The sequence below is a fragment of the Tinamus guttatus genome, unplaced genomic scaffold (genome assembly GCF_059628265.1).
Source record: "Tinamus guttatus ecotype Peru unplaced genomic scaffold, ASM5962826v1 Tinamus_guttatus_pri_ptg000069l, whole genome shotgun sequence".
In the NCBI taxonomy this organism is placed as follows: Eukaryota; Metazoa; Chordata; class Aves; order Tinamiformes; family Tinamidae; genus Tinamus; species Tinamus guttatus.
This window is the reverse complement of record NW_028288603.1, coordinates 813,356-838,068: the sequence shown is the minus strand read 5'-3', so window position 1 is coordinate 838,068 and position 24,713 is coordinate 813,356. Positions and strand designations below refer to the sequence as shown.

At 35.4% G+C, this 24,713-nt stretch overlaps 1 long non-coding RNA gene across 3 annotated transcripts in view; it reads right to left on the bottom strand.

Annotated features, from left to right (window-relative positions):
- LOC104569723 (uncharacterized) overlaps positions 1–24,713 on the bottom strand; it is a 107,046-nt gene that overhangs the window by 63,092 nt on the left and 19,241 nt on the right. For 2 of the 3 annotated variants that reach the window (XR_015913089.1, XR_015913091.1), the window contains exon 3: positions 874–980. The exons of the other annotated variant lie outside the window; for it this stretch is intronic. This is a non-coding gene — a long non-coding RNA (uncharacterized LOC104569723). The remainder of the gene's footprint in view (positions 1–873; positions 981–24,713) is intronic. 3 annotated transcript variants of the gene reach the window in all.

The window sequence follows — 24,713 nt, the reverse complement described above, 5'->3', positions numbered from 1 at the left end:
TTATTACATAATAATTAATATCTTTTCAAGACCAGACTGTTATCCAAAGTGAAGAGGGCATACATAATTTATGTAACCTCAAGGAAGCAGACGGAGACCGATGTACCTCAGACCTCAGCGTATATACTGCTGCTTTACAGGTACAGTCATTTAAAGAAAACATTTCAAAAGAACACGTTAAAGCAATCAAATTGGTTTCCATGCATATCGTTGCCAAATCACACTTGCCTTACTTATGTGTATAAGCCCCAGTAGGGTTGATTCCACTTGCATTTTTTAATCAGGCTCACCCTGGTATAAAAAACAATTGCAACTGAAACCTCTTCTGATGTACACCAGGTTAAGGGAAAGCAGAATCCAATCACTTTTTCTAACGTGAAGCTTAGGTCCTTGCAATATCAGACTGCATAAGCTCAATTGTCCACATTCTCATTTCAGATTGTCTACTTTTCTTTTAAAGGGACCTCTGAGGGTTGTAAGGGCTCTACAAATTAACTGGAAGCAACAATGTTATTGTATTTGCCATTATTCTGTGGGCTGTTAGGTAAATAACTTTTTAGTCAATCTTCACAGCAACTTCAAGAAGGTGCTTCACTGTGACAGGCAGCTTTGCAAACAATAATAATGCAGGCTTCTATCGGCTTTTGTATTGCATCTTTTGGTTCCATTGACTAAATATCACTCAGAAGGGAATTTATGTTTACTATGTCTCATAGAGTGATGATGTCCTCAGGTTTACCCACTCTTCTGGCCTTTTTTTTTTTTTTTTTTTTTTTGGCTTCAGGCTCATAGAACTTTTGCCAGGCTTGACATTGTCAACACACAGTCAGCTGGACATACATCACTGGATTTCTTGCCTTTCAGCAGTATTACCTTAGATTGGCAGAGGAGACCTCATGCTGGTCTAATTCCAGGAATAATTCCAAACAGACATCTCAGTCATTCTCCTCAAGAAGATAAGTTACCAGCTGCATACTGCTCTGAAACATAGAATTGTTAAGTGCATTAGACAAAGATGTTTGTTGTAAAACGTCCTCATTTTTCTCATTTAAATACAACTTTAAAGCACAAAATCTTCTCTCTTTCATTCTATGTGCAACACACTAATGCAGGCATGTGCTTATCTACCAAGAGAAAATGAATCATTCATTTTACAGACAGCAGGACACAAAAACAATTACACATTAATGTTTCAGATATTTGGCTCTTTAACATTCTTGTCGTAACAAATTCATTTATATTTGAGTAAAAGGACAAATGAAGTAGCAATATCAAGTGGCCTAAATATATGAACAGCACTAGAAAACCCTTAGTTTTAACCCTAGTTCTGATAATATCTTGTGCTTGACCTCTAATAAACTCTTCTACCTCTGTGTGTATCTCTGTTCCTGTGAAAAGGGGATAATAAAGATAATCTCTTTGCCACAGTGACTGATTGTGGGGCTTATTACTTCAGTGTATATATACTGTTTTTAAGGCATTATGTAAAAGATGTTGTTATTAATGGAGATTCATATAAGAAATCTCTTTCAAAAGAATATTTACTGGGAGCAAAATTAGATTAGAGCTCAAGTAACTTGTAAAATAACTTTGCAGAAGTAAAAAGTATCCATTTAACTAATATATATATATAAATATATATATATATATATATATATATATAACTTGTTACCATTTTAACCACAGGAGCTCCAAGCCACCTAATACTTAAGAATAGTCCATTAATCTATTTTTCAAATGCATCAATACAGAAAACCTACATGTTTTGCCTACACTGAAACCATTTTGTTAACCCGAGCACTGGGTTTTTGTTTGAGCTCGAATTTTCTTAATCATTTGCAGTAGCCATATGATGTTTTTCTGTCCTGATTCTGTCCTGAAATTGTTCTAGTGTCAGAGAGCTTCATACACAGGAAGCATCTGACTTGCATTTCAGTTCTGCCCTGTTAGGCGACAAGGACTTGGTAACATAAGCCACTGGCCTCTCAAAACTCCAGATCCTACTGCTCTGCATATGTAAGTGTAGACATAGCGATAGCCAATTCCACATTCACTAGGTAAAGTGTCTAAAGAGTCACAAAAGATTAGTCTTCCATTAGCACTAAAGTTATGAACTTAAGATAACTCTAATCTTGTTGACAGCCCATACAGAGTCATGGAGAGAGGGAAGAGAAGAAGGAAGAAAAAAAAAAAAGAAAAAGAAAGAAACAAACAAACATACTTGGGGCAGGAGGTAGCCTCCAAACTTCGAGTACATATAGTAGAATCACATCAAAGCTCTACTTCAAAGCATACCAAGTAAATAAAAGAAAGAAGTAAACTACTGAAAAACACCTGCAAAATAACTGTGGTGTTTCAACACAATATATTTAAGTAGGATGCCAGTCTTTTATACAGCAAGCTGTAAAATCTAGTAGCTGTCCTCCACTAAGTTTTGGGTTATTTCTATTTCATAAAGCTATTTCATAAAGCCATCTCCCCTCCCTGAGTACCATAGCACTACTAAGGCAAGTGAAGCCGGGCACGTGCGTTAGTGCTTGCTGACGCAGAGCCTAAAACAGGGCACATGGGCGAACCCATGCAGGATCCTACTCATTTCCCTGCCACAACCCACAGCTCTGGAGCCAAAACAGCTACAGGATGGGGACCTTTGCAATTAGTTAGAACAGAAAATATTTCAGCTTTGCTTCTAAGTTAATCCATAAACAAAATCCATTTTTCTCCATTTTACTTGTTTTTCCATTAATATCATTGCAAACTGTAACAAAACGATCAGAGAGCTTGCTTCATCACTGCCACTCAAAATGGGAAACACCCAGCTATTCCTGACATGGAGAAACACAAAGCACCAATCAGCAGGAACATGCCAGCCTAGCTAACCCTTTGGAAAACACACATTGAAAATACAGGCTAAATCACAAATGTAGTACCAGCATTTTGTCTGTGCTTCTGCTATCTTTAAATAATAATCCCTATCAATAAGCCAGTTTACAAAGATCATTTTCTCACCACAATCCTCACAAGCTTCCTCCACTGTCCTCTCACTGAGATGAAAGCTGGTCTCTGTGGAATAAATGTTTCTACAGGCTAAGCTGCGAAACAGGTTACACCTGTGCCAGGGCTAGTCATGCACGGATGTAGCTATAAGGCCTTGTAAGTGCAATTCAGTAAACAAGACCTCAGTGCTACAGTATCTATGTTTAATGTTATGCATATGAGTCATGTATGTACCCTGAAGGGGACTCTTGCATACACAAGTATTTGCCAAATGGCGAATGACATATTTTTAATGGACAGGTAGGAGCAGCTCAGAAGCTGAATCTCTTACAGATCTTAAGATTCCCTCACTGATTCACATGACATTATTTCTAGCCTTTAGTTTGATTACTTAAAGTACATAAACAAAGTAATGGGGCTGATTTAGACTGATTCTCTTTACTAAAAGAAAAAAAAAAGAAATAAAAGAAAATGGGGATTCTTAGTAGGTACACGTGTTTAAGAAAATTCAAGGCGGCCTTCCATGTGTTTAAACACACACACACAAATACATGCAGGTATATGCATGCTCATACATATACACACCCCAAGCATATAATATTTAGCTGGGTATATTTAACTGGGGGTATTCTAGAGTTTTTTTTTTTCTTATCACATGTGTATATGATTTTTCCACTATGTACTGAGTGAAGAAAATTAAGTCTCTATCAATTTTTCTTAGTGTATGAAAATCAATTTCTCATAAAGTCAGATTCTTAATGTAACTTCAAACTTCTGGAAAATACAGTGCAGTGAAAATCAATACTCTCCCACAAATTTTCAGGCTCCTAGAACTAAATGTTTATGAAGTTCCTTGACTAAATAAGAAAAAATAAATCCATTAAGGTCACCTAAAAAGACTGTTTTAAATAATGAATTCAGTTACGAGTGCTACATAATAGATTTTTATTATAGCAAGACTGAAATGATAAACAATAAGCTACAACTGCAACCATTAGAAATGCAAATTCTTAATTTTTAATACTGATAAAAATTGAATATTTCCCATACTAATGGGAACAGGTTTCCCATTTCTATGAAGATATTAAAAAGGCCCATTAGTCGGTCCAGGCTGCTTAACAAGGGGTGTTCTAGTACTAGCAGGTTCAGGAGAGAGTTACATGACTCATATCTCCCTCCCTAGGGCAAAGGCCCCTTCAGCATCCTCCTGTATGTCAACATCCTGCTGCTCCTGTTGCAGACACTGAGCCTCCTTTGGAGCTCGTTCTTGCACTGACAGCAGCCTCAGGCCCTCATTGAGCTCCCGTCTCCAATTCAGGTTTCCACCGCTTTGCCACAGCCTCACGCCAGGCACCTGCTGTTGCCCAGGAGATGCTGCCATCGAGCGCAGCACACGTGGCCTCTTCCACCGCTCCCACCTGCAGTGGTCTCGCCCAGACTTGCGTCTTGTGCTTGCCCTTTCCTAACGCAACTCCCACGTAGGAACGGGGACGGGCATGCCTGGCCCTCTGTGCGGTGAGTAATGACCCTGAGGACATGCAGGGATGCAAGGCACACTTCTGACCTCTCTCTTCCCAGGTGATACGTAAGGGTGCTAGTGATGTGACAACTCCTCCACCACCACACGACCATGGTGTGCTGTGGGCAACAGCTATATGATTAGATGCCTGCCTTGTCCGGAAGTGACACATGAATACTGCTTTTATTAGCAGCACAACCCCTTCCAGCAATTCCATCGAGTTATCAACACTGCCTTTCATTTTAAGCATTTTTGCTCTTTTTTCCTGTGTCAAAATATCCCTCCTTTTCATTCCGGCTTTCCAGGAGGAGTTTTTAAGATGGTTGTGCAAATAATTCCTTTGAGAATCCGTGGTGCTTTCCACAACTTTCTTTGTATACTTAGTCCCAAAATGCAAGAAAAGTGATCTTAAATGCCCTGAAAATAAATTCACAGTCCTAGTGATACGACTGGTCTTACTTTTCCCGACAATATTTCATCAATCTTACTAATACACAAAAATATGAAGCACTGATAATCACTGAGAGGAAAAAAAGCAAACAGTAAAGGATTAATGCTTGAAAATTCCATTTCTAAAAGTTCGGGGTGCTTCCATTTACTTTAGCGGGAAGAATAAGTGCTTATCATTCCTGAAAATACGGTTGACAGTGGACAAGAAGTTTGAAGTAAGACTTTCAATGCAATTTGGCAGGAAAAAAGCTGTACTATCTCTGGCTTCCTACAAAATGTCATCAAATCACAGACTTGAGAAGTAATATATCTTTTCTGTGTGGCATGGAAGATGCGAAACTTTCATCAGCTGTGTCTTGTCTACTGCAGGACTTTAGTGGAAAAATATTGCCAAGTTGCAAGTATTGTTAAAATAAAGAATTGCATGACAAAAGTTTAAAACATACTTAGTGGCTGCTGTAAAAGCATGGAGTTTACCTAAGAACCAGTCTCAAAAAAAAAAAAAAAAAAAAAAAGTTGTAACTGTTAGGCTAGGAAATAAATTGTTCAGAGATACAATAATGTATACTTATCTGTAGTCAAACAGAGCGTTCATATTTCATAAACTAAGTAAAGTTGGGCCATGTCAGTGACTGAGATAAGAGATAGGTGATACCAGAAGTTGTTTTCATGCATCAGTAGCTGGCATGCTTCTGCATAAGCGAGCATTAAATTAAACATTCAGCTGAGCAGTCACTTGCACTATTTTGCCAGAAATATGTCTTAGCTGAGAACAAAAATCAGGTCCTATCACTACGTTGCTTAAAACACCCTTGAATATGAATTGCGTAAGAATAAGAAGTCACCTCTCCATTTGAAATAATGTAATACTCCAGGTTTCCTATTCGTCTAGTATTTACGTGAATTGAAAGCTTAAAAATAATAAATGTTATGCGTACACATGAATACATCTTCACTCATACCTATTTTTCAGCCATAGAGTTCATTACAAAAGTTGACTATTATATTGCATTTTTTCACAGGCTCCTACATCTGACAAAATGATCCTTATCCTGGTATGCTTACTAGACTCAAATCTCTCTGAGAGAAGAAACAACCAGTGTTTAATCAGGTAATAAATCCAAAAACTGGCCTGGTGTGTGGTACAACACTGCAGTCTAGAAAAGGGCAACTCTTCAGTGTTTGAATATAAACTAAGGGCCTAAAAGCTAAATAGAGACATACTTATAGAAAGATGGGGATTATAAGTAAATGAAAAATATGATCTAACTGTTACACAGGTAAAGAAACACAGTAAAAGATACACCAGAAGAAAACAAAACTACCTGCCTTTTAGCTAGCAACAGGATCAGCAATACAGAGTGCATGTGCAAAAGTTTCGCTTGCTCAGTGTCTATGCCTCTAATTTTTCCAAGAAATAATAACAGTAAATCCTTCAAAGAAAGACAAATAGTTTGAGATAAGTGGAGCAATATAAATTCACTTAATCAATTAACAGGTTGTAGGAAGGGATTATATTTTGCTGTGCAAAATTCCCTAGGAACTGTGGCAAGAGAGTTATCTCTATTCCAGGTAAGAGGATGTATGTATCATTATCCCTAAGAGAAAATCTGTAAAGGAAAACTTCAATATATATTTCCTCTAGGCTCAAAATGAAAGAATAAAGGTGGTTCAGTGAGAACTTTTTAAAATTTACTTTTAAGTAATCACAGTTTTGCTGGAGACTAATCTGAGTGGGTGGATTTGGCAGAAACACTAAAACACAAGACCTTAAAATTAGAGTGTCAAGATAGTTAATATCAAAAATTCAAAAATATATTTCTTTAAAACAAACAAATTATGAAAATATGTATTTTGTTAAGTTTTGTGTCACCATCAAAGGACACAGGAGAGTTCCAACAAACAAATAACAGTGAAACAAATTGTTTTCCCTTGTACTAAGAGAGGACTCATTTTGTCAAACTATTAAGTGATGATAATTTAAAGATGTTGCTCACAGGCTGGGGGAGCCATAAGAGTGCACACTAATGGCATAGGCCTCTGTCCAGAAATAATACAATACAAGCCCGAGGCAGATACCTAAATTTTCTTACTGTATCAGTGAAACAAATAAATGTCTTCGTGTAAAATGGAGAGATATTTATGTCAGGTCAAATAAAAAATAAAAACAAGATAGTTCCCAAAGGAGTTACAGAAGGTAATAAAAGACAGCAACAAGACTAAGGCTAAAACTAGGAGAAGATGCTCCTTCCAGATCTCTTTTTTTTTTTTTCCAGCAGAATCAGAAAGAACATGGGAAGTAGTTCTTTCTTTGCTGTGCAACTGAGTGGAAACAACATTTGATTGAACTTCCACCACTGGTCATTCATTCAGCTCAGGATCGTAGGAAGTATCACCAATACTTGCACTGCCTTACTTTCCTCAAATAACCTTTTACAACAAAGCAGACTCATCCTGAGATTCATTGTGAAAAACAGCCTGAGGACAGGTCCAGCAAAGAGCGATAGATATATATATACTTATCCATCAAAGAGCTTCAACAGAGCTTATAAGGTACTCATAACATTTGGGCAAATAACTGCTAATTTGCACACACCGTTCAAAACTGAGCCAAACCTGACTGCAACTACTTCTGCAGTTCATGTCAAATAGCTGAGTCACCGCTAGACCTTGGCATCCAGGGCTGTTCTTTGTGCCTGTCTCTTACCGTTGAGTAGCATTTGTATGTACAGTGGTATTCTTCCTACCACTTTTCTCAAGACAGCTGAACCTCAAAAATTAAGTTCTATTCTAATTAGATTCTATTAATTAATTTCCTTGAGATCTAAGCTAAATTTGATGTTGAAGTAAAAAAAAAAAACTATTGATTTTTTTTTCTCCTCATTAGAATTTCAGGATCACATTAATATTGATACTGTTAATAAGAATGCATAATTTCTTTTTCTTTTTTTTTTTTTTACATTAGACATTACTCTCCCAAAGCAAGCATTTAGTTTTCCCAAGGAAGTCTATTTTTACTAAAACCAGAGCACAACAAAAGTTTGAGAACTGAAAAGAATGATAGGGGGGACGCAAACATCATGGCTAAAAATAAAGTTACTTGGTTACTTAGCAAAGGTAAATTTTTTACCTTGCAGTTCATCATTTCAATCTCTGCAGTTTGTAAAATATAAAAACAGTCAAACATTTTAAAAGATTTTGCCATTGTTTCTTTAATTTTCATACAGAAAAAATGGACGTTAGCCGGAGACCTGAGCAGGACATGGGCGTTCCGTAACTCGGCTCAGTGAGGATGTTCTATGCAAATAGCTGGGAGGACACAAAAAGACACAGACGAAGAACGCAGACAGCCAGGGCACTGAGGGTAACATCATTAGCAGAAAAGAGAGGGCAGAGGCAGGTCAAATGTCTAGGTCAAATAAGGTAGGACAATGTTAGGAAGATTTCTGAATACGAAGGCAAGAAGCCTGAATTTAACAGCCTGAATTTCAGACATACATGAATTTGCAGGACATGCTCAGCACCTTACAGAATTGCATTTGAACATCAACCATTGAGCATCCAAACACTGAATTTTCATAACTGCGCATTAGTAATGACTGCAGAATTAGGTTCCAAATGTTTGGGAATGTATCTGGAAAGATGATACAGTATGATTGTCAGATTATTATCATTAAATAGAAGTATCTGAATGAATAAAGAAAAGCAAAATGTAAGCTGAACAAAAGGAAAGTGGTCCTAATGCTGAATTCTATTAAACTGTTGAAAAGTTTCCCAAGGGAAATGGTGGACTCCTGTTCTTTACAACACAAGACAAAACAACAAAGAATATACTATAAGGAACAATCCTAGAGTGGCAAAGAAAAGCATTAGATAACCTATTAGGTTTTCACCATCTTTGATTTCTGTGGAATTGAATAGAGCCAGAGAAATACAGCAGCAGTAAGAAATCACAAATGCTCTTTTGGCAAAAATTCTTTGCTTCATTAATGTTGATGAGACCTGTGAACACTGTTAAACCTTTGTTACCTTGGCAGGAAGTGGAAGTGTCATATATGCTAACACTGGAACATACACAAATACATATTCATGCAAATGTTCTGTTCCAGAGCAGATTACATATTTGTTTTGAAAATGCATTCCTTTCTGGTGAAGTAAGAAACAATAGTTCATATTATCGGTAACATACCAAGATAACAAGGTAATATCATATGCCATGTAACAATACTCAATCAGAATATGATACATTCACATGAAAATGCAATCAAATGTCAGAGAGCAATCCACTGGATTCAATTTCTTTGTGCCAAATATTGGGTTACAATGAAAGCCATACTGCAAAATTAAATAAAATTAAATAAAATGCCCTGTCTAATCATTATTGAATACATTTTGTATTGTAAATACTTCATGCCTAATTTTGAAATTCAGTTTCACACAAAAAGCATTTTTTTATTGATTTCTGTGATAATATCAATGAAAATACTCAGTCAACAGAGCAGACTGAAGCAGCAGAGAAACAAGTCTTGGTGAAAAGCCCAGTAATGGAATATTGTTATACCCGCATCTACAGCTTCAGACCAGTAAGCTTCAAGATTGTAAAATACAAAATGTGACATTGCTAAGCCACATTTCATCACCATCATTCTTCCGATCTATGAAAGCGAAGTTGCTTTCCTCCTCCAAAAAGCAAAATTTACAGCATTATAAGGAAGAAAAGAAAGGGCACACAGAACTACTGTCTCCCTGAATTTTAGTGTCTTTTTTTATTATTTGGATAACACTCTAAAATAATACAAAGAAAGTTAAGTAAAACGCATTAGTTCCTATGGTAGGGTACAAGAAGGGAAGGGTTATGATCAATAGACAAGACCAAAAATGTCATACAACCAGTGCAAGGCCCTGATTGCTATTATAGATGAAAATCTTCACAATGGCACCAGATGTGCCATTCATTCCACTTTGGCCTTTTGTAATAATACTTACCCATGTATTTCTGAAAGTATTGCAAGGAGAACTTCAGGGATCTTCCCTGTAAGGAGGTGCAACTGCCTTAACTATGTAGCCCTGTTCCTTGTAGCACACCTGACAATTGTAGCTAATAATCACTATTTAATGGGATGTGTTCAGCTCTCTTGTATAGCTATTGAATTTCATCTTCCACCCTGTCTTTAATTAGAAGTTTGTAGATAGTTTTATCATACACTCTAGAGTTGTTGTATTTGACTTGGGAAGCATTACTTTTCCTCTTCGGTTCTTGACTTCGGTATTCTCAATGATGTAATGTTTATATTCTGGGCAATGGCATAGGAACAGAAAAAAAAATCAGTTAAATGAAGGCCTAAACCACATATTTTGACATATTTTTTTTTCTGTTGTCTTCATTAATGGTATTATCAATGACCTTAACATAGTCCCATAATAATGCCTTTTTTAAGGCAAAGTTATTGCAGGGCAGTGCTCAATTCTTAGTTTCTTAATTCTTTAATTGTTACAATCCTACGTTCTTATTTCAAAATATATAACTATTTATTTAAAATCTGCTCTTTTTCTTAGTGAAAAAATGTGTGTAATCCCTACACAGAGAGTATAACTAAAGGCCAGACCGTGAACGAAGACAAGGAGCACACCCCATTGTAACACCTCTCCTGGTCACCCTATATCTCCCATCACGCGAGAAGTGGTCATATTTTAGAAGTGCATCTTGTGTTCGGGAAAAACTACCTAGCAACCTTGCAAGGTCTTCAGTGTATACTAGAGATTGATTTGGCCACAATGACTATACATATTTTTGAAACTATTCCTCCACCCATCTGGTGATGAGCAAAGTGTTTACTGATTCTCAGCATTCAGATTAAAATGTAATTTATTATTTCAGCTAAGAAAGGCATAGTGTAGAGCTAGGAGAAAATAAATAAATAAATATTAAAGTCATTTTAACTCACTGTTCCTTTTCCATTATTAAGGAAGGCAGGGAGGGAGAAAGGGAAGAAGGGAGGAAGGGCGGAAGAATCACACCAAAACACTGGTGGCAAGTGAGCCACTTTCATAGTGCTAATTGATCATGAATTTAGCACAGGAGTTGGTGACCCTTGACAAAGAATTTGATTCAGATCATTGTGATTTCAGTTTTGTGCATGTGTGCAGGGCCTGAGTTTGGAGCAGATCCTCAAAGGACGCTTCCAGAGATGTAAACTTCCCATTTGGTCATGGAAAATCTGTTACAGTGCAAATAACCTAGACAGAGAAAACATGTTTACTTCTAAATGAATGGAAGATACATAGTAATAAAAATAATATTTCTTGTTTTTTAAAATGAGGCTAGTGCATTCTGAGACATGACTTTGGAATTTGAGTCTAATTAACAAAGAGCAAGAAATGAAATCCTAAAACTAGAGATGAGACTGCAATAATGTCCTATTAGTGTGCATATTTGTGCCTAGGCAGACATGATTAATGAAGCTCATGCTTATATATCTTATTATTGGATTTAAATTTTTAAAGAAGATTCCAGTGAATTGTAATAGAACATTGAACTGAGGAAAGTATATTGTGACATTGCTACCAATTCAATACATTATTTTGATAACAAAGGAGTTGAGGTGATTTACCCCATCTTTAAAATCTCCATATTTTGTAGTTTCAGAATATGTATGCACATGTCGAGGTGATCTTGAGATGTTTTATTCTATGCAGGGTTGTAAATTTTTCTCACCTTTTACTGCTTCTATGATGGTTAGGCATACATAAAATGCACTGTAATTTTGGTCTTGTGATTCTTGTCACAATTGGAAAAGTCTTTAAATAATGATTCCAGCAATATACAGGTTTTCCTATTCATATAAAGACGAGCCTGATTTTCACATATTTATGCCAGTCTGTTTATTAAATGTACTAAACCAATTTGGAATTGTTGGCTGGTGTGATAGATAACCATATAACCTTATGGCATGAGTGATCTAGACTCAGAAATACTTCACTAACTTAAGAGAAAGATCATTCTTCAGTACTTAAATTAGATGAGTAGGAAAGTCAAAAGGTGTGTGGAAGAAAGAGGTATCAGCTTCACTGACAGTGAGAAAGCAAAATATACCCTGGAAGACATAAAATAAAGAGCTGTGTGAAAATCAGACCAAAACTTCAAGAACAGTACAAGAAGATACATGCAAAAGGCTTGCAGGAGTATTCCACTGTCTTATAAAGATTGCATTAGGTTTTACAGAGAAAAACTAGATACATTGCTCACATCAGATTATATAGAAAAAGGGACTGTAGGTTTTACAGTATTCTTACAGCTAAAAAGAAAGCTTCATTTTAAAATGTCAATGGAATATATGATCCATCAAATACTTATATTAATGAAAACTGCATTAAAAGTTGCCACAACAAACCAAGATTTAATTATATTTACTGAGATTTAAAACATTGTAACCCCAAAATAATAGCATTAATTAGGTTTTATAAAATTCACAAGTTTAAGTTAACCTTTCATTTTTAGAACTGAAGGACCACAGTCACTTATATTCTTTATATTATTATAATTTCTCTATTGCCTTTTCACACCAAACTTTTATTCATGATCTCAATGAATTTTTAACCATTGTTGTTCCAGATGTAGTTTCCAATACTTCTGTGAGAATTATTTATCTAATGATAAGAAGCATAGGAACTGACATCCTGGATCAGATCATTCTGACTCTATTGCTGGCCAGCATTATTTACATCCAAGGAAAATTTATTTAACACCTGAACTGATCATCATAACGTTGTTACGCCAGTCCATCATTAAGGTGTGGACTGCATGGTTTATGGCAGGAACTACTAAATAATCACTGTAACCCAGTGTGTACTTTTGTTTAGCCTGTAAACAGTACTCATACTTTATAAAAATGCTAGTTGCTACTTGTTGAATCTTGTGATGAAAGCCAGAGATGAAATGTTTTTTCTGAAACTTGCCAAGCGTAACTTCTTGGTACACACTGTTTCACCAGGAGAGCCACACATAGATCCTTTGGGTAAGGTTATTTAAAGAAGCAGTAAAACCTTAACATTGCAGAAGGAAGAAATATAAGAAACATCATTTGAGGGCTTTCAAGTAATTAGATTACCTTAGGAGAACACTAGCTAATAAGCAGAATTGACGTTTTATCCATGTGAGCCTATAAACAATTTTTCCAGAGTTCCCATCACAGGAAACAGTTCCTATAGTCATGTATTTCTTTAACATAAAGTTGGACAATCATTTTCCAGCATAACAATTTCCTAAGGAGTGTCCACCTCTCTGTGTGATTTACTTACAATTTACAACTGTTTTCTTCTATGTACTTAGAATAAATTATTGAAAATATTAATTGCTTTAGGGAGTTATTTGCCCTGTATATTCCTGGTCTCCTAACAAAGTTCAACAGCAAAAGAAAGGCAAAAACAAACAAACACATCTTCCTCTAGTGCCTTCCATCTCTAATCTCTGTACTGAAAGTTCTTAAACTAGAGAGCAAAGAAAGTCATTCTCTTACAGTGCACAACTGCAAATTAGAAGCATAAATGATCCCAAAATTCCCATTTAATGGCTAGTTTTGACTATGTGAAACTTGAATGATCTTTACATCTTCTGAGTGAATGAACATGACTTTCAGAATCCGATTTCTGATTTAAATAGTGGAGACTAAAAATTTAAAAATATTTTTTCCATAAATATTTGATCTTTTTATTTTAAGCCCACAATTTCCATCAATATACCTTCCAGTAAGTGTGTTTTAGAAGGAGTGCAAGCAAAGATAAAAATGTGTTTAAAAAGTCAGGTGAATGTAACCATAAAGCCATAATAGTAACTGTCCAAATGTTATACAGCATACCAATTACAGATCATTTCAAAAGAAATAATTTGTACCTATAGGTAAGATTTTAATATCTGAAAAATACAAAAGCATTGACAATTGCTATTGAAACTGGTTGTACTCTAATTTAAGATCTACATTCACTACCTAAAAAAAACTCAGAAAATCAGTGCAAAGTATATTTTCATGGTTTACAACTGAGGATCTCAGTTCTTGCTTTAAAATAGGTGGGTCTAGCATATTCATTTCAAGACATGCCATTCATTTGAGTCCCCACTACACCTATATTCTATGTATAGATCGCATTCTTCTCAATATCCTTGTTGAAAATCATTCTCCTCAAAATACAGAATCACAAAAAATGAGCTTGAAAAACATATCTGAACCTCAGTTCTGTTTACTCCATCAGTCTGCAATTCAATTTCATTTGAGATAGTTGTCATTCATATTTACTAAAATGTACTCTGGACACTTAACATTTTTGCACAGCTAGTACTTGTGTCCACCATATAAAAAAGACAAGGTTCCCATCTATGTCATCTGTAATAAATGTTATGTCAGTATCTACTACAGCTTTGAAGTACCTTCAGGGATTTTGCTTCTTGTTCAGTCACTAGTCCATGAAGAAATACCATGATGGACAACCACAGACACCTGGACATATATTATCTTCATTAGTATGTATCAATATCAAGAAAAAAAGAAGACTTCTTAATCAGTATGATAATAATTTGCTACTGGTCAAATTACTAATATTTCTCCATCCTTTACAACTGTTGTGTAAGTGACAGTTGCCTACCAGAATTTTCCTGTGCTCAGAAGCTCTGTGAAAGCTCTATGAAATCCAGCTCTTCAGGAATCTGAAAGAGTTTGATGTTGGATAGGAAGAAACGTAAGGGGACTAGTAAATTCAAAGCTGCCATTTCAAAAGTATATAGGACCACAGTAATCAAATCGTTTAAGAGTTACTCCATTATCAAACCATTTCTAGATGGTAAAAAAAATACCAGTTAACCTAACTGAAACAAGTTACTCATGAGAGAGAATAGAATGTGTCTGTGCCATTGTGCCCTTAACTATTGTCTTCTGTATTTTACATGGCATATTTTGGCTCAGTAAAAATGCAGGGCTTTGTACACTTTGCTGTGTTTTGTTCACTGGTACATACAGTATACATCTTTTACCCAAAGCCATGGCTACACTAAGTGAAGAAGACATCATGTCAAACCACCTATCTTATTGATTAATTAGTGAAGGCTTGTGCAATGTTATGCATAAAAAGTGCTATAAAAGTGTTAAGCATTACTTTTCGAAATTCCTGTAACCGTACCTAATCAAAAATATTTACATTTCTTATGGAGGCCGCGTGTACTTCAAACTCAGGGATTCCATCATTTTATTTTGAGAAAATCAGAAAGATGCATCCTCTGTGTTTCAGCCTTTCATACATTATGTCCCTGAATGTCACAGTCTCTGCATGCCTAAGGCCACATCTGTCAAAGGCAAAGCCATTTTTAGCAGAGAATGTTAGCATGTATACTACAGGAATGAGTCTACATGAAGATCTCTGTGAGAAGAAACAAAATCTCCTGAGCTTAACAGAATTAATATTTTGATTTACCTCCTATTACTTCCTAAAATTCAAGTACACATTATTCTAAAGATTTTACACTTATATATGTATTATAAGTCAACAATTTATAAGAAATATTTAAAAGAGGTAGGCATATAAATATAATGTTAAAGTCTGTTATCATTAAAAGAAAAGCTAAGTGTCCAGTCATGTAACCTTTTACAAGCATAAATAAATCTTATATGCATGCACCCTGTAAGTTTTTACTTACACTGTGGTAAATCTGAAGTAACTCCTCTGACCTTAATAGATTTACTCAAGATGTACCCCTTGTACAGACAGATTAGAATTTGGCTTTTTAACCTGAATGGCACTCCAGTGCAAGTAATATATCATGAATGTGAGGATGGCAGAATCAGGTCCTCCATATTAAACATTATCACTAGAGAAATGTGTAAACAGTGATTTTCCAGAGTAATTTTTAGATCTATAATTGAGCTTAGTTAAGTCAGTAGCAGTCTTAATTATTTACTACTAGTGTCCCTGGACAGAATACTGAATTTAGAGTAACTCTGGGGGTATAGTTCTCAGTCTGTTTAGTTAAGAAAAAATAATGGCAGTTTTCTTCTGATCTTTCAATACCCTATCACTTTTGCCCCAACAACATTCTAGTCTTTAAAATACATGCTGGAATACAGAACAAGGTTAAAGGCAATGTTCTGTCTTTGAGGCCTTCCTCAGGCTGAAGAAGAAATAGAAAAAAAAATGTTAGTTTTTCAGCTCATGGCCTGAAGAAGGCCCAACAGCCAAAACATCACCTTTAACTCCCGGTTTCTATTTTTGAGTATCATTTGCTATCAGCTCTCCTTTCATTTTACAGCTTACATACTGCTGCCACACTATCAGCACTTCCACTTATCCTATTTTTATAAGGCATCAGATTCTTTCTTTCTGAAGAATCTCACAGTGATCCAGATTTTGCAATTGATTTTTGAGCAGAACCTCCCATTAAAGTCAGTGGGGAATTCTTGTGAAAAATCAATGGCACAATCGGACTCAAAATGAGAGAGTAAGTCTTTGAAAAAAGCAAAAAATGAATGACAGCTTAATGCTAAATTGGATTTTTTGTGGAACCCCCTAAAAGTTAAGCATATGCATGGTTCCCATTTTTGACTAAACAGGTCAAACCCAGTATTTAGTAAACTGGGAAACAATGAGAAAAAAAAATTTTACCTACTACAAACTTTTGCTACAATTCACGCCATTAATGTGTGCTTAGTCTAAATATAATAAGAAACTTTTTCTTTTTTTAATTTTAGAGATTTTTATCTGATTTTAAAATTTATAAATCAGATTCCCAAATGTTGATATTAATATATTCCAGTTGGTGTATAAGTTTAAGATTGCTTCCTAAATCTTAACAGCTCTGAAAGTTACAAAGCTCCCAATAATGTAACAAAGACCTTTTTATTTTAGAGGTTATTAGGTTAAATAAAATGCAAGAACCATCAAAATACTTAAATCAGTGTTTTAGAAGATGAATTCTGAAAAATGTCTTTGAAACAAAATGAATCCAGAAACAATATATTAAAAAGAAAAGGTTGTCTCTAAACTGGGACTTATATAATTTTAAGTTATCTCTCTGCTTGATACTGAAAAAAAACTTTGAAAAAAAATGCAATCCAACTGGAAAAGTAACTCCTATCATTAATTTGGGCTAGTATACTTTTGTCTTAGGTGAATATGTTTCTCTAAACATTTTCTATTTTATTAATCTAATAGATTTAGCACAAAAAAGCAAGATTTGGGGATTTTTGGTGTTTTTTTTTTCTTTGTTTCTTTTTTTTAATTTTGATTCAGAGGAAACTTTTTAATAAGTAAAAATGGCCACATAGACCCAGCAGTTACATTTCAGAATTGCTTATATGGGAACTATTCTCTTTGTGCCAAAGACCAATTCAGGCAAAATCAAATGTCCTCAACAGAAGAGAGAAACCATAAAATGAGTGCAGAATTTCAGGTCTACACTACATCTTACATGGAACAACAGATGTAATTTTAAAAGTACAGGCTTGAGATCAAATTCTAATCTTAGATGAACTTATTTCTGCTGCCAAAACTGACAGAAAGGATGTGAAAAAAAGCAGATAGTTAGTTCTTTGCTTTTTTGCTTAACCTAGGTGAGAATACACACACACACAAAATATATATAACTGATGTTACATAGTATAGGTTTTCTCTACAGGAAAGTCATTTTTCATGCTTTTACTGGTTATGATATTATAGCCTAAGTAAAATCTGTTATGAACTGAATGATCAGTTATCATCTACACTTTTGTAACTGATGTCGATTTCTTGTTTTCTTCCATTTAAATGTGTCCATTATTCTTACCCCTATGAGAAATAGGGAGATTTTCTGTTCTCTAGAGCATAAATGCAATTGTAAAGTTGCCTATACAAGTTCAAAAATGCAGAAAGTCAGTTGCCCACAACTGATTAACTATTGCCTATTATTTGGAAATTTAATTAAAAAAAAAAAAATCCCCCCCCCAAAAAAAAATCCAATTGCAACATGGCATCTGGTATTTAAATTGTGTACCAAGTTTTCTTAGAAGCCTTTTTTTTTTTTCCATTATACATTAGGTTTGTTATTCAGTGTGCGTGCACCTGTAGTCATGCAACTTCCAGCGATGCCTCTCAGGACTTGATCAGGCAGAAGACCACACCTCATGAGAATCCCATTCATCCACAAGAAAAGGAATCTCAGCTCCAGCTTCCATTGCAACACTGAGAACTATAATCCAATAACAATAGACCCAAAATATCTCCATCTATTTTATAAACCTGAACATATCTGCAAACCTGGTAGTTTTATATAGATTTGTTTCTATCTTGGTTGTTCCCTTGTTCCTCTCTTTTGGCCTGACTCTGAAAAGGCTTGGCAAGTGCCTTCACTGAAAGTAAGAATTCCTTAGTAATAGGAGGTCAGACCCACACATAAAAAATACCCATGTAATAAATACTTCTACCAAGACCCTGAAGTTCAAAATTCAGATTCTATGCATCATCAATGTTGCAAGAATTTAAATATCTATACAGTATGCTTGAATCTTAGGAGAAAAAAAGGCACTGCACTGCTCTCTGTTAAGTTACCACAGAACTGTATTTACAACAAGCAGATCATTTATAAATCTTGCCATTTAAAGTGTGTCCAGGACGAGTTTATTAACATATAGAACTCAATTGTATAATAACAATCACAGCTATAAAGTAGATTTGTTTGGGTATTTTTATATTGTATCTAGTAAATTAAAGCTTGGGAATATTTCCTTCTTACTCTGGCATGGGTTTACATTACTGTGCAATAATTTTTATCTCCCTGCTGTGTTTAGGATAAAGGGTTCAGCACTAGGAAAGAAACAGGGATTATAAACTTGATTCAGTTGTATGATAATACAGCTCTCTGCCTCCATGGGGAGCACAGGTAGCTAAGCTCTCTTGGATTGCCAGGAGATTTGACCATCCAATAACATAGCTGATTGGCCACTGTGTGAAAATTTGCTCATATTCATATAAATCTAGTCAGGGTGCCCTCGTCAGAAGACAAAGAACTTCTAATGGGAAATGAAAGCCCATCCCAGCTCTTCTGTCAGCAGCAGATCTCCCACCCATCTTTCTTCTTCCTTTTTTTTTTTCTCCTGTTGGTTTTGTTGTTGCCATGTGCCTTGGTGCTAAAGCTCAGAAAGAAATGGTAGGATTACAGATGTAGATTGTTCTGTCAGAAATTCCTGGTGTTGTAAACTGCCTTTTTCTGATTGCCCGATTTGGGTCAGGAAAGATATTTCCTTGAGAGCATATTTTACTTTATTGTTCTTTCCTCTGCATTTGAGAAGGGAATTGAAGGCCTTTGAGTTGCTGAGTGTCTACTAAAAGGTGCTGAACAGTCTCAACTTCCATTAAAATTGAGCGCATCACAGAAGGCACTTAGCTTTTTGCAGAGTCGTATCTTTGCTCGGTCCTGTGGGAAACAAAATTCACCTGGCCAAAGTTTCAAGAACTTCAATACCTGCCTAACCTGTGTGTGCCATGTTGGTTAGAATCTTTCCTGTTCATTACAGAAATCTCTATTGTTCCCCCCAATTTAAGAGAAAGTATTTATTCTTATTTAATAATCTGATCAAGACTTTGTAAAATGATCAGTTGGGTTCAAAGAGGTCCAACTGAAAAACATCAAAACAGGACTTGAATTAAACTGTGAAGCATGAATACTGTGAATAAGATTGTCTCATGCAATGTAAGACCGGCCATTTCCATAAAAAAAAAAATCTTAATTCTTAATTCTTGCTTTCAGAGTTGAATCTTCTAGATAAACTTGTCTTAAGAGTAATGCCTCTACAGGCTTTTTATGAAGGTCTGCTGAAATGTGTGCTTGATCCCAGTGCTGGGGAGATTCCAGTTTAGAGTTATTTGTTTTGATATTTGACTTACTGATAAAGCTGCAACCTTTCTCGTGAAGTCCAATTTCGATCATGTCCTCTACTGAAAGGATAATTACACAAGTTTATATTCTCGGCAACCACCATTCTGTGTCTGAAGTACTAACAAAACACTTGTGCTGTGAAGGGAGATATGCTTTAGAACACCTGTTAGAAAAGAGCAGTTTTCTCTGTCCACACCAATAAATTTGTTGATATTCTCCAGAAAAATTACCCTCTGTAGATTTATTTCAATTGCTTGCTTATCACGTTTTGCTAAAATAAGCAATATCACGACTCTTTAATGATTGATGGTCTTTCCCAGAATTATTGCAGATAAATATTTGCATTTATCTTTAACTAAATCATTATGTAGCTTAGGTAAATTTGGTGGATAGTGTATCTCCTTCTACCATCCAGGTGATACTCCTTGATATTATTCAGAAAAATCTTCAGACTTAAAAGACTCTGCCCTGGAATGAATCTCAAGACAAGATAGCTTTGAGGAGCTTAAAAAATCTTTCTGAGCTAAACATACACAATTTTGGCTCAGAAATGTATTTGAAACCTATGAAACCGAGCAAAGTTGATTTATTAAATTATTAGTCAGCGACCAACAAAAATCATGAATTATTCTTGCTAGGAATGCTTACCAAATAAGTTGTCCTTGAAGCAAAGAACACAGAGGTGGCAACTCTTTTTTCTTTTTTTTTTACATGAAGTTCCGCAACTATCTTTCCTACGCTGAAGTATCAGGACCATAAAGATGAGTATTTAGTTCTCCATAATTCTGTTAAAGAATCTCTTAAAATGGATTACTACGTCCTCTTTGAATTCAAAGGTCAAAAATGCCTATTCTTAGGATGTGCCTCTTATTATATATAATTGAGTTCTGAAAATAAATTTAAAAACTTAATCAAGAGTTTAACTGATTAAAATTTCCTTTTCTTTCTCTGATGACCTGCTTTCAGTTCCATCTCTCTTTTGATGCCATCATGCCACTAGCTGTCATCTTGACATAAGACTGCCTCTTTACTGAAGCTAGGCCAGTGCTATGAAAGGTGTCACCAAAATAAACTGCTGAGTAAACAAAAAAAAAATCAGTTGCCAGTAATCACAGGATGAAAACATAACCCTGCAGTGGAAAGCCCAAACAAACGTCTAAACAACAGTGAACGTGTTTTTGTTCCATCTACACTCTGATATTGTGTCTAAACAGGAGACTTATTTTGGAAAAGTAATTAAAATCAGATGGTCACTAGTTAGAACATATTAACCACCTTTATTCACAAGCTGTAATGAACCTTCGGTCTTCAATTAAGTATCCTGGCATAAATAAGTCCAAATTTAAGACATCTGTAGTACCAATTCAGCAGTAACAGTTTCTGACTCAAGCTCACTGCCAGAGATACATTTTCCAGTGAAACCATAAGCATTTAAGCTATTCAAGGAATGTTAAAATAGAAGTTATGCTACAGAATAATAATTAAGAAAAAAAATACCAATAATTTGCCTCAGGCCTTTTCTAAAATACAGAAAATAGCTTTTTTTCTTTTTAAATTTTGAAAATTAACCTTTTTCCACTGCTAAAATTAAGACCTAGTGAAAGACAGGATCTACAGAGTAAAGAGATTTCCATCTTCAAAAAAAAAAAGCAGACAGATGCACCTTATTTTAGGGAAATGTAAGGTAAATGTACTGTATTTTAAGATTAATTAATACATATTTATGCAGGATTTCATCTGGGAAGAACCCTCTTTTTCTATTCGTATACACATATACATACAAACACACACATACAGTACATGTGATTACGACAAGCATGCTGCATTATTTAAAATGTTCAAATGTGTTCAAATATAAAGGTAGGAAGGGGATTTATTTTCATCCTGATTTATATCAGGAAATTGTAATATTTCAAAATTTCCTAATTTAGAATACTTCATTATTTTATAGCTTATTCATTTTTTAATTAAAATGCACACTATTTGGACTATTTGAAATATGCATATATAGACATTAAAAAAATCAGAATTCTTCACAGACAACTGGTTCCAGAAGAATTGATGTTTTCTTTTTCTCATTCTTCCCCCTCTGTCAAAAAGCCTTTTACGTTTCTTTTTGTGAAATCTTGTTTATACCATTGTTAATCCTTAATAATCTGCCTCAAACTTACTGTACAGAAAAGCTCATTCATAATGTGGACACAGATTTTATATTTAACTTGAAGGTAGACACCGTTATCTTATTTTTATTTTGTTAAATTCATTCTAAAAAGGGAAATGATATCTCTTAACTTACTCATCAAGTTTCAGACTTCAGCATTTCAGTGAAAAAGTTTCAGAACTCTACAAGCCTTCTTGTAGTAACACAATTTTGGGCTGTATTCAGAATAAACTACACTCTACTTTATCTGGCCTTTCCACACAAATGAAAAAAACAAATTTCATAAATATCTATCAGAATAAGTTTGTAGCAAAATTATGACAAAATTAACTTCTGATAGTCACTGTTCACATACGTTCCGCTAGTTATACAGTTTAGGCTTAGCTTTGTAATGCTTTAGATTCAGTCTGTCCAAAGAGCTTCTACTTTGTATAATCACTACACAGTGAAGTATGGACCATACACAGCCAGGAGTGCTGTTTGGCAGGCAATGAGCCTATGAGCGAAGGAGGATTTGCATAGCAGCAGTGTGGTTCTCCTTCGATAATCACACCCTCCACAATCTCTCTTCTGAGATTGGCTCTGGGATACCAACTTCTCAAGCCATTGGCCTCAGTTTATTGCTTATTTAAATACCACAAATATGTGTGAAGAAGGTTTTACATTTTTACTGTAATTTAGAAAGTAGGGTTAGCAAAACTCTGAAAAAAAAATGATTCTGATCTCATTTAAATCATTGCAAATCAGAATTAATGCCATGAACATCAGAGCAGATAGATAAACCAACAATAAACCATTTTTAACAGGCCAGAATATGCTCTGATTTGTAAAGACTGAATTCTATCATCGATGCTCCCTATTGTAGCACGTTTGTCTATTATAATCTCCCTTGCTATCTTAAAGACAGCAAACCCAAGAGTAAGAGCTCTATATTTGCTTCCTTTATTTACTTCCAGTAACAGAATCCTTCTCCCTTCTTTCCTACCCTGTTCTGTAACACAGTGTAAACAAATATATCTTGCTGTTTCCTTGGGACCTGCACTTGTAAGTAGGGAAAGACAGTTGGCAGGGGCAGGGCAGGGAAAGGTCTAAGTCAAGAATGAGGAGAGCTGGGTTTGGGAAGAGTTTGCTCAGGGAGGCGTCTTAGGGCAAGATCCTATAAAGAAACAAAACCCTACAATCTCTGAGAGCACTTGCTTACGCAAGTTAGTGTCCTAAAAACTGTCATGCAGCTGCAATTTAGCCCTGAAGGCACCTACACTATGCAGGCACCTTATATTTTTACTCTACATTTCCATAGCACTCTAGGCTATACCTAAAATTGTATCAAGTTTTTGGCATCTAATTCATGTCTACATCCAGCTTGGATCCTGAAACTAGGCATAACAGTACGCCAGTCGTTAGTGCAAATAAGGCATGGAAACAGTCCCAAGACCCAGGAGTAGAATCCAGGGCTCTCCAGGGTGTGATCAAACCTTAAAGGACAGTGCCAAACCCCTCTGCTCTCTCTCTGCCCAACTGAACTTTCAATTATTTCCCCACACATCGGCAGAGCTTCCCACAGCTTGTAACTGATATCTAAGACAGAGATGTAGCAGAGGAAGGAACTGAACCTTCGACTGCAATTTTCTGGATAAGTGATCCAATCATTAGGTCACCACATAAAAGAAAGTGTTGGTCACAAGCACCAGAATTTTCACTATCATCACCTCTCTTAGAGCTGTCCTTAAAAAGAAAACAGTGAGCTCTCTGCCAACACACCCATTTCAGGGTTCAGAGCTTTGCATCTGTCCAGAGCAGAAGCCCTCTAAAGCACCTGAATTTTAGGGACTGCAATGTTTGATTGGATATACTCCTTAACCTCCCCTAGAAAATAAAGGACTAGAAAATTAAGCTTTACTACAGAGAGAGAGAGAGAGAGAGAGAGAGAGAGAAAATTAAGCTTTTAAAAATAAATATAATTTTCTTAGAAGTTTCTGGTAAAATGACAAATACTTTCCAAAAGTTTTCCAACTTTTTTCACATTTCTGTTGTCTCATCTCTCTTTTTTCTCACCCTTTTTTAATAGTCATTGTGTTATAAACTGCAACTTTGAAACACTTAGAAAACATTAATGCACCACTATATTTCTTCTACATATTTAACCTCAACATGCATTTGGGCTAATACATATTATTGATTGTTGGTCTTACCAGTAAGAGACTTTCTCATGCCTACTCATAGAAATTATTAGAAAAACAAAATGTTAAAATGGAGCTAGGTTGGAGAGTTCATGCTTTATCTCTAATTTAGCAAACAATGACTCCAAGAAATTCTACACTAAGAGCAAACCAAGTACACACACATATACACACAGAGCATGTACACCAGGGATGCATACCAATAAAGTATCCAGAGAAAACTAGTTATATCTAATACACTTTAGAAAGTGGTTGATTTTGGCAGACTGGCCTATGTTCTTCTTAACTAATAAGGTAGCTGAATCCCTCCCATAATGTTCAAGCTAAAACTTAGGGATGAAATCATGATGGGTGTTTCTATAATTAACTTGGCCTGGTATTCTGCCAGTGTCTGTCCAGAGACAATAATTTATAAATGATTTGAGACTCAATCATTTTAACTTCCTACAGACATTCATAAAGAGATCTTGATCTTGCACAAGCTTCAGTCATTCTTTTCAGCAGAAAGATGCAAGA